This window comes from Mixophyes fleayi, chromosome 2 (genome assembly GCF_038048845.1).
Source record: "Mixophyes fleayi isolate aMixFle1 chromosome 2, aMixFle1.hap1, whole genome shotgun sequence".
In the NCBI taxonomy this organism is placed as follows: domain Eukaryota; kingdom Metazoa; phylum Chordata; class Amphibia; order Anura; family Limnodynastidae; genus Mixophyes; species Mixophyes fleayi.
In genome coordinates this window covers 139,958,118-139,969,799 of record NC_134403.1, presented here as the reverse complement: position 1 = coordinate 139,969,799, position 11,682 = coordinate 139,958,118, and positions in this window count along the sequence as shown.

The window sequence follows — 11,682 nt, the reverse complement described above, 5'->3', positions numbered from 1 at the left end:
ACCTCTATGTTAAAAGATAACTGCACCCCTTCCAGGGAAAGCTGAGCAGCTTCAACGGCCATTGGGGAGAGCTACATCCTGACATAGGAGAATTTTTTGATGCCTAAAGAGACATTAGACAGACAGGAGGAAGCTGTTCACAGATTGTGGTCTTACACAAGGAGACCACTTGATGAATGGCTATATTTTGTATAGGCAATTATATTTCAATTTCTATAATACCACTTAAAATCAATTAAAGTGGTGATCAACCACATATTCATCAATAGCATGATGAAGGGCAGCCCATATGTCAAAGCATGCTGACACAATGAAGTTGTGAGAATGAGTATAAGCTCAACTAATACACTGGACCTAGGCCTGTTTGGTATAAATAAATTGGTAAATTCATAGTGGATCTATTAATAATAAAATTGGGCTGCGTGACACTCCACAGCAAAGTTAGGTCACATAGTAGAATTGGGTAATAAATCAGGCAGCATGCAAATGCTGATTGTAAACAGTGTCACTGACTACAACCCCTGAAGGTGGAGACAGGTGTGGAATTGTCTTAAAAAAGGGGGGAACAGTTACAAGAAATTGTCAGTCTTTGGGAAATCAATCATAATTGATAAGCTGTCAATCTTCAAGCCAATTTTCCCTTTGTGCAGAATATACCACTTGTCTGTTAAACTCTGAATTTAATCCCTTTATTTTAAATCTTTTTTGCTTATGTATGTCATGTCAATTGTTAATTGTTTTTTTTTATAACCTGTAAGCATTGTCCTTTTTGTATATTAAATATAAAATGTAATTAGTAATTTCCTTATTACTCTAAACAAATTCACTGCCTGTTTAGAAGAGGGAGAGATTGCTTGGCTGGGTTAACACTTTAGATACCAGTGTGTGAAGTGTTAACTATTTTAGCTACCAGAGCCCAGAGGGTGTGCAATTGGGTAATTAAGTCATAGGTTCGCTACGGGCCTTATACGTAGCTGGTAGCAGTTGCGGAGGAGTGTGGAAGCGTGTGTCTCTTTTGGGAAAGGGACTAGCTAAATCTGTAGCCTCAGAGTGCGAGATCAAGAATGGAATCCTGTGTGTTCCTTTGCAGTAAGCTTCCAAGTCACGAGTGCGCAGAGGCAGGGCCATCTTTTACATTGGGCACGATGGGCAGGTGCCCGGGGGCCCCATGGGCAAGGGGGCCCCATAGGCAGGGCTCTTAATTAGAATAAATAATCCTGCAAAAGAAAAAACCTACAAAAAAAACCTTCAAGGGTCACTTAGCAAGTACATCTATCTATCTCTATCTCTATATATCTATATATCTATATCTCTATACATCTATATATATATATATATATATATATATATATATATATATATATATATATATATATATATATTATATGTAGGGGCCCCTGTGCACTGCTTTGCCCGGGGGCCCATAATGTTGTTAAGATGGCCCTGCGCAGAGGGCAGTAAAGGTAGTCAGGAGAGATTTCCTGACAAAATAGAGGTGATATATTGATTGACTCTGAAAATATGATAAGATATTAAATCAGGCAGTGGCTATTCCTGACAGTGTTTAATATAATTTTTGGCTAGCAGCTGAATACGAGGGTACTATTTTTTTATGCACATCTGTAGTCGTCTTATGTGCACTGGTTTAGCTTAAAAAAAAAAAAAAAAAAAAAAAATTGTCATACAAATAGCTGCATTTGCAAAACATTCACTGCATCTCTGCAATTTATTATTGGTTTATGTAGCCCTCTGGAAGCCAAAAAAACTTGCTCATTCAGAGTGGAGGCTAGATCCCATGTAGAAAGCAAGATATAATGCCTTAAGAATGCAGATGTGTTCTGTTAGTCTTCTGATCGCTTTTATTTCAGTTGTCTCAACTTTAGTTCTTTATGAGCAAAGTAACATGGAACTTATGTGAGTACTCTGTCACTCTCGTTTTCTATGTTTCCGCATCTCTTACATCTGCTTTCTATCTCCCCTTCATTTACACAGGTATCAACTTAGATAATGTCATATGTACTTTTGAAAAGGAAATAAATGTCAGTATTTGTTTTTCTAGTGTTAAAATGTATGTGTGTGTGTGTGTGTATATATATATATATATATATATATATATATATATATATATATATATATATATATATAATTTATTGATTACGTTGTATTCGCAAGTTTCTCAATTGATGCAAATTATAAACCCTATGTGACAGAATGGATGTCCTATGCCACCCTGCCGTGTGTGTGTTGAGGACCAGCTGGACTTGCATTGCCACCGTCCCCTTTTTTTTTTTTTTTTGTTTTGCTGATAGCAGGAAATGCTAAGTAAGTTTTTCACGTGACGTGGCCAACACTGATTTAACCTTAAAACGTCACCTTTCTTTCCTGCGGCCTTTTTTTTGTCCTCTGTGTTAGAACCTGTCTGGGCGATGTAGACAGCAAATCTGAGGAAGTCACAGATTGACTTTTGTAAGTTCAATTGTGTTCAATGCAAACTACATGAATAGTGCAACCAGTTTCCTTTAGGAAAGTGATGTAAATTTTGTTAATTCCACATCTACAGGATACATCACATCCTGATGGTAATTATTGAAAATATTTTATCAGGAATCATGGGTCCAGGGAGGATCAGGAGGCGGCGATACCACCATGCTGCCATGCGTGTCACAATGTGTATAAAAAGAGCACTGGTTTGTACTGAAATGTATCATTATTGTTCTATCTGACCTTCTGATCACTGGTACTTTAAACCGGTGTGAACTGTCCTTGTTAGGACGCTTGAATTAATAAACATAATTTTGTTTCCAGATCCTGCGACTGCTTCTCTGCTGTAATTCCTGTGACCTACAGATTAGACCCAAATCTAATCCGTTCTCTGGCTGTTCTGAGGTTGGAAACCAGTGTCTAGCATCAACGCTTTGCCCGTTACCCAGCAGCTCTGGCCACTATGATAGACCAGGGAGGAACCATCCACAGCATCCTGATCTACCGGAAGAGGTCAGGGGTACCGGCACAGGTGCCCAGTAAAGGCGGTACACCAGCAGCAACAGTTACCCAGAAGGAAGCGGTTCTCGGTGTCTGTGTAGGAGCCTAGTGATGGCAGCATTGTAAGCCTTACTACTGTGGTTAGAGGGCACAATTTGGGGAGAAAGAAAGGGGATGGTGGCAAAGTAAGCTCAGCCGGTTCCCAGCAACAACAGACAGGGTGGCATAGGCGGTCCATCCCTTAACCTTGGAGCGAAAACATTTTAAACTTTAACAAAATTCACATTATTCTATGATTTCCTAAACTTTGCTGTCTACTCAGAGATTTCCTATCTCTTTAGCAAGACATAACAGGTGATGGCCTCCTGCTGTGCTTTCAGGAAAAAAGACCTGTTGGTCACTCGCAGTACTAAATATACCCAATACAAAAATCGGTACATTTGGAATGATTTCAATTAATAGCGCACTGTGACAATTTATATGTATAGAATAAATTATTTGTAAGTGATCCAAACCCACCCTAGCATTAATTAACATATAGAAATCAATAACAAAAATAACATTAAATGGAAGGGTGGTTTCTTTTTTTATTAATAAATGTTTGCTCATCCATGCAATCATATAAACGATGAAACCATCCTCTTGCAGTCACTTCCTCTATTATTTAAGAAAATTCAGCATTTGCTGGGTTTATTTTGCAAGAAAGGAAGAACAAAATAGAACAATTTCTTCATTACTGTAATGTCGCATAAAAAAAAACAAAACAGCACAGTTGCTTAGTGGTTAGCACTTCTGCCTCACAGCACTGGGGTCATGAGTTCAATTTCCAACCATGACCTTATCTATGTGCAGTTTGCATGTTCTCCCCATGTTTGCATGGGTTTCCTTGGGGTGCTTCAGTTTCCTCCCATACTCCAAAAACATACAGGTAGGTTAATTGGCGCTATCAAATTGACCCTAGTCTCCCCCTCTCTCTCTCTCCCCCTCTCTCTCTCTCCCTCCCTGCAAGTCAAGCGTTTTCAGTCTCTTATTACTGTGTTTATGCATCATTGTCTACTCTCTAGGAATGTCCGGGAGACTCCCAAATTTCTGGGAGTCCTCCCGGGAGAGCAGTTTAACCTCTTGGATTCCGGCTGTTTGGTAAATTAAACAACAATCGCAATCAGAGGAGCCGATCAGGATTCTCTGTCTGCCTGTCACTGCCGACTCAGATCTGCACACAGTGTGCGACTGCAGGCTGCATGTCCCTTCTAGGGAGGATGTGATTGCCCCGATCGCTCCCCCTTCCCCCCCTGGATCTGCCACTGACATGCACAATAGAAGGAGCGGGACCTGGCCACTGATACATTTATATAAATTGCCTTCAGAGGGGGTTTATCAAGCACACTAAAATAATGATATCAATATGGTAACAGTAAAGTAGACGGTAAACCTATGTTGCAGCACTTTTCATAAATGTGCTCTACACTGTCACCATTTCACTCTTCTTTTAGCATGAGGTAATGATTATTTCTACCTGTTCTTTGAGTCTCCAGCACATTGATCTGCAGATGATCACAGCCTCTGTCTACTCCACTACCCTTGTGGTAATCGCTCTGTAGACCATCGCTACCAGTCTCCGGTGTAGCCAGCATACTGTTCTACTGACTTGTGCTCCCAGTATATTGGCTCCATTGTTTCCCAAGGAAACTCTCCTAGGCCCTCAGTTATCCTGATTCTTCTCATTTGTGGTATCCTCAGTTTTGGTCATAGTCTTGGTTCTCACTACAGTTTCGCTCATCAACTAGGAGAACCGTGACCCGTGAAGTCCAAACTCCTTGTGGGAGCCTCTGGCGAAAACCTCCCTCTCCATTAGACTCTACACCTTCTAGGAGGTAGAACCAATGTGAGCAGACTGTACGGGCACTCCTCTGACCCTACCGGTTGTGACATGGGCGATAACTACTAATCAGCAACTTTTTTGGTCAGTTTTCAAACCGCAACACATTGACTGCGGTTTTCACCTTCAAACCACAGGAGTTACTGTTCAGCAGTTTGGAGTGTGAAAACTCAAACCGCATGTAGTTTAGGCAAGACCACTGGAATAAAGAGGTGGTTGTAAAAGGTGAGATAACTCAACCGCATCTTGTTTGAGTTATTTGTCCATTCAGACCATGAGGAGGCACATGCATTTATTAATTATGAAAGCAATCATTTTGTATTGATTTAAGGGGCAAAAATATCATTATTGTTATTCTTTATTTATAGAGCGACACAATTGGGCTACAGCTTCATACAGAGAGCAAACAACAAAACAATACAGGACAATACAATTAACAAATAACACTCCAACTCTCAACATAGCTAATAATAGCTTAGATGACCACTGGAGTGCAAGGACTATATTCAGCGCAAGATGAAACTTGTGCCATGATCATGGGCATGAATGACAAGATCAGAGCCACTGATAGAGGTGTGGTCACTCCCTGGACCTAGTGTTCTCCTATCTCTGTGACATCTCCAACTCCAATTCTGTCTTCCCCCTCTCTGATCACAATCGCCTTTCCTTTACCCTTGCTCCACCGCTCGCACACTGCGTCCCATCAACAGCACTGACCCCATCATCTTTGCGTCCTCTCTCGAACCCTTAAACTACATAACATTGATGCTCATCTGCTTTTCCAAAAACCTTCAAATTATAACATATTCTAAATAATATAACTATATAAGAAATAAAGACTGGGACAAATATTACATTTTAGCAAAATAGGTCACAGTTTATTTAATGATTGAAATATTTTGGTGGTGGAAAAAGCAACCGCTGAACTGCTCCAACTGATGACCTGAAACCAAATGAGTGGATGGCCAAATAGGCCCTAAATCCACATAACCAAGGATAAACTCCTTTACTGTATGGCCGATACTAAACCTGGAGTTCTAGTAACTAACACCGACTCTAGACTCACAATGACAATGTTCATATAAACAGTTAAGGGGTCGTTCACACAAAGGACCATTATCTCGAAGAGGGCAGTTACGTGTGGCCAATCACCTATAGCCCCGTGTGTATCAGTCGCTGTTCGCAGTGCCTGTTCTGTATCAAGGAGAAAACAAGGTTAGTGACAAACAAACACATATATTAATAACTACTCCAACTAGGATGGGAGGGGGTTTTGTGAAGAAAAACTTAGGCTGAATAACTGGCAAATGATGGTTATATAAACCTTAACCACTCCCCCACCAACTCTCATTGGCTAATTCAAAACTGACTCTAAAAGTTAACTCTTTCACGTAAGTGTTAAAGACCATGAACCCAAATGTATTCGTTTAAGTGCGTTTGGCTTAAAATACCTCTCTTGTCATAAACTACATAACATTGATGCTCATCTGCTTTTCCAAAAACCTTCAAATTATAACTTATTCTAAATAATATAACTATATAAGAAATAAAGACTCTGAAACATTAAATTTTGGCAAAATAGGTCACAGTTAATTTAATGATTGAAATATTTTGGTGGCGGAGAAAGCAACTGCAGAACTGCTCCAACTGATGACCTGAACCAAACGAGTGGATGGCCAAATAGGCCCTAAATCCACATAACCAAGGATAAACTCCTTTAGTGTATGGCCGATACTAAACCTGGAGTTCTAGTAACTAACACCGACTCTAGACTCACAATGACAAGGTTCACATAAACAGTCATCATCATCATTTATTTATATAGCGCCAACATATTCCGTAGCGCTTTACAATTGGGGACAAACACAGTAAACTAATAAACAAACTGGGTAAAACAGACAAAGAGGTGAGAAGGCCCTGCTCGCAAGCTTACAATCTATGAGACAATGGGAGTCTGATACATGAGGTTAAGTCTACATTTTGCCAAGCCAGACTGCAAAGGTAAAAGTGACTCATTCAAGGGGTCCTTCACACAAAGGACCAAGAGTCACCATTACCTCGAAGAGGGCAGTTACTTGTGGCCAATAACCTATAGCCCCTTGTGTATCAGTCGCTGTTCGCAGTGCTTTCCCACCACAGCCGACGTCCTTTAATGGACCGGCAGCCTGCCACCATATGACCTAAGCCAACCACCAAGTTGCGAGAAAATTTGCTTGATGAAAAAAACCTAAACTTTTATTATTAAGATGGACTCCATCATTCCTAAACAATTGAATTTGATCAACCGTGATGTATGGGTGATCAATAACGAATCAACCAATGGACTTTTCCGATTGCACAGTTAAGCTTTTTAAGAAGATTCAGCATTATATTTTGAGGAATAACGCCTCGCCAACTGAGACGTGGAACTATATTTGACCAAAATAACTAGATATCTGGCCAACAGGGCTTTACCGTCCTCAAGTCTTCTCTGATTTTAATAATCAAATCTAATGACTTTCCCTTACTCAAATGAATTACAATAATATTTGGAGGGCCCCATTTGTCAATTTTCTGAATCAAGAGAGGAATAAAAGAAGGCCAACAAAGACCTCTGATACCAAACCAGTATACTTCCACTGGACATTGAAAAGATGACCAATTTCGAGCCATTTTGTGTCTGGACACCCAGTACACATATGAATGAACGATAACCGAAACTTGAATCTTACGATTAGATATACCTGTTAAACCAATTATTAAATTTATCATTAGTTACTAAATTAGCATAAATGTAACCACAAGAAAGGTTGTGCTGTCACTGCATAAATAAGATGAAAATTAGGGATAGGGGAACAATAACACATATGAAGGACAAAAAAAATGAAAACCCAGGAGGCTAATCAGGCCTTTTTTCCATCGATAGACGGTAAAAATCCTTCATGCCCTTGCAAAGCAACAAGCAGCAAAGCCCTGGGTTACCGAGGGAATGAAATAGCCAGTCATTTATTAGGTCTAATGTATTTTTTATAGGCATCTGACTTCCATCTACCAAGAGATTTAATCGTTTCGATGGAAGAACTTGCCAAGGCTGCAGATGTAGCTGCTCCAATTCTAAATGAATGCGTACCATAAAGATCCGGATCTAATCCAAGATAATCTAATGATTTTTTTAAATTGAAATTTTGTAAGTGGATTACCATCCTGATGTATTAGGAATAATTTATTTGTAGAGGGTCTAGCTTTTACGAATTGTCCGATTACTGTCACTTGACAAATTAACTTATCTTCATGGGGGGATAAATATTAAACCAGCAGCCTTTACCCAATTGATCTGTTTTTGATCTGGCTATCTTGCAAGACAAATGTGACTCAAACCAGCACATTTCGCAGCAATAAACCGTAGTTTGTACTTTTATTTGATTCTGCAACTAATTTGGAAATTCTAAAAGGTTGGACACAATACGATTGACGCCAAGCTAGAGAGCAATTAGTGGCACACCAATCGTCATTCAAATATGCCCTGAAGCCTAGTGATCCTGAGGCATCTGTGTGTAGATCAAGTTGCATGTTCGAAATGGGCGGGCTGGGCCAAATACGAGTCCCATTGAATTCTCTCAGGAAACGGGACTAAACTTTAAGATCAGATCTGATCTCTTCAGACAACCTGACCACCGAATGCAGTCTAGTGAGGCCTGTAGTAGTCCTTTGTCATTTTCTGCAGAAAATTTTGCCCATGGGAATGATCAGACAAGCAAAATTAAACAAACCTAATAAAGATTGAACTTTGCGTAAAGAAACAGAAGGGGCACCTTGAATGGAAAGAATGACTTCTTCCATTCTACGCACTTTATCAAGGGAAAGACGACAGCAGTCTGCATGTGTGTATATTTCGATCCCCAGAAAAGACAAGCATGATGTAGGACCTTCAGTTTTGCCTTGTGCGATAGGAACCTCTAAAACCGAAATAAAGCTTGAGCCGCCTTTAAAATGTTTTCACATTGGGAAGAACCTGATGATTCCACTATCAAAAAATCGTCTAAATAGTGAGCTAACCCGCAATGTCCAGTTCCTGCTTGAATGCACCAATGAAGGAAAGTAGTGAACCTCTCAAAGAATGCGCAGGATATCGAACAACCCATGGGCAAACAACGGGCAATATAAAATCTGTCTTGCATTTTAAAACCAATGAGCTGAAATGAATCAGGATGCAGTGGGAGCAAACGAAATGCGGACTCAATGTCCAATTTGGCTAACAAAGCACCCTGCCCAAATTCCTGAACTAAGGCGAGAACCGATTCAAACAGCATATACTTAACGGAGCTATAATAGAGATCAATGGCGTTGTTAACTGAACTTCCTTCCGGGTATGACAAATGTTGAATCAGACGGTATTTACCGGCTGACTTTTTCAGAACAACGCCTACTGGCGACACAACTAGATCTGAAAAGGAGGGTAACGAAAAGGGGCCCAACATGCGACCAAGACTGACTTCTTTTCTTACTTTTTCTGCTAATATGTCCTGAAAGACAAATGCAGATTTTAAATTCTTAAGAATTGGTAAATGTAACTCAACTTGAACAGGGATTTTAAAACCATATGTAAATCCTTGTGGTGCACTCTGTGGCGGGATGGTGACCCCTACAAATGGAACATACATGGCGGAATTTGCACATTGTTTCTCTTGTACATGTTCCTGCATTAAAGGCATAGAAACGGTTTCTGTTGGGGAGGGGTGTAGGGACCCTCCCAGTTGCAAGTAACCTCTTTTGACCAATAGTGCCTGCTGTATTACTAGCAGGTCCCATAAGATCCATCCAGATTTCTACGTCTTTGTAACCCAGAGGGAGATTGGGGTTTCCACTCAATTATATATATATATGATTTTCAGCATGGAAGATATTTTCAAACGGGTCTTTGAAGCAAGTGATATTTATTTGCTCAAACACTGGTTGAAGGCACCAGCGTTCAGGTCAGATGGAATCAGAAAAATACATTTCAGTGTACAAGTCAGTGCATTTTATACAGATTTGGACACAGGCTATTTTTAGAATCAGGATGTAACCCTGTTTACCAAAACATAAATTTACATGCATCGCAAAGCTAACAATATTTACACTTATCTGTGAAATTCTAGAAACGCTGTGATGTCCTGCATCTTTGTTTTAGACACAGGAAATGTAGCAGCACATTTTAAATTAAACCTTCCTGTCTCCAAGTGAAACCTCACACATCAAAAGGCCTGATTAGCATTAGACCTTTTTTTCCAACAGTTGCAGAATACACATTCCCAAAGAAAGGTATAAACTTCTAACAAGTCATTTCCCCACATCACAATAACCAGCAGACTTTATAATCAAAGGCTCAATGTATCATATATATATACACCATACATAATGCATTTTCTCTAAGAAGGCTAAACAGAAAAAACACATTTTCTACCCTGGTCTCAGAAATAACGATTTCCCATCTGAAAATATACACAATATTAAAAATAAGTGCATTGGCAATTTATATAAAAAAAGCCCCATGTGCTATTTCCTTTAAATAAATTTAACCCAAAAGTTCTTTATCAGTGATCCAGTCACATACGCCTATGTAGTGCAGAGAGCTATAGGTGATATTCCTCTTAGCAGCACAGGTCATGGCTTGCACCAATGTGCGGGGTATATACAGCATATGGTGTAATACACAAATGATATCCTTCACCCAATTTCTAGTGATATATGCGTACCAGAAAATAGGAAATGAACTGCTTATCTGTGTATCTGCATCTCAAACACTCACGAACAGCCCCACTGTCGCCATTGGTATGAGCAGTAAATCTGTATATCTGCTTCTCAATTATTCATGAACCGCACTGTTCTCACGATTTCTCTCTTCCACTAAGATGGTTTGAAATGTTCTTCCTCACAGCAAACAGACAGGGTGTATGTATATATATATATATATATATATATATATATATATATATATATATAAACAAAACAGAGGGGAAAAGGTGCCTATGGTGTAGTATTTTAGGAGATATAGTGACAAAAGCCAAAGTGTGTGCATATGCATACCGAAAATATATAGAAAACTTGCTCATCAGTACACGAAGTCTGGGCATTTCACTATATCAAATGGATCCACTCCAGTCTTGTATACTCATACAGAGAGAAGAAAAAAACAAAAGTGCAATAATATCAAATAAGTAGAGCCAACATATACCCAGCCACCTTGGATTGTGCAGAGCGCTCATCTCTAAGGTTGCTTTATGTAGCTGGAGCTCTCCCTTGTTCAATTCACTCAATCCACAGGTTCAGGACAGGCAAACAGAAATGAAATAGGTCCCATATAGTGTAGTATGTTCATAAAAGTAAAATTTATTGACAATATAGGAATCACACTCACAATATAATATAAAATCAAGGTTATCTGTATCCCAAGTAATCCTTATCTCCAATTTCAATAGATCCAGTTGTCATAGGATTCAACTGATGGTATACTGGAGACAGATGCTGAAGAGAGGGTACCAGTTGTACTCTCTCACCTCAACGCGTTTCGTCTTTAAAGAGACTTCATCAGGAGGATGTGTAGCCTGTCTGTATGTGTGGTTACTTATAGCGATGGGTGCCGTCATTTTGCGCATGCGCACTGCGCTATTCCTACTTTGGCTTAAGGGACTATTAAGTGAGAAATAGTTATCAATCCTTATCGCAAGGATAAGGATTGAACTATTTCTCACATTTATTAAAAAGGGAACACAGAAACAGCAGTTCCGAAAAACTGCTGTTTCTGTGATAGAAAAAATCACACTTACCTCCCTCTTCGCGCTGTCTCGGGATCTCCTCTTCTT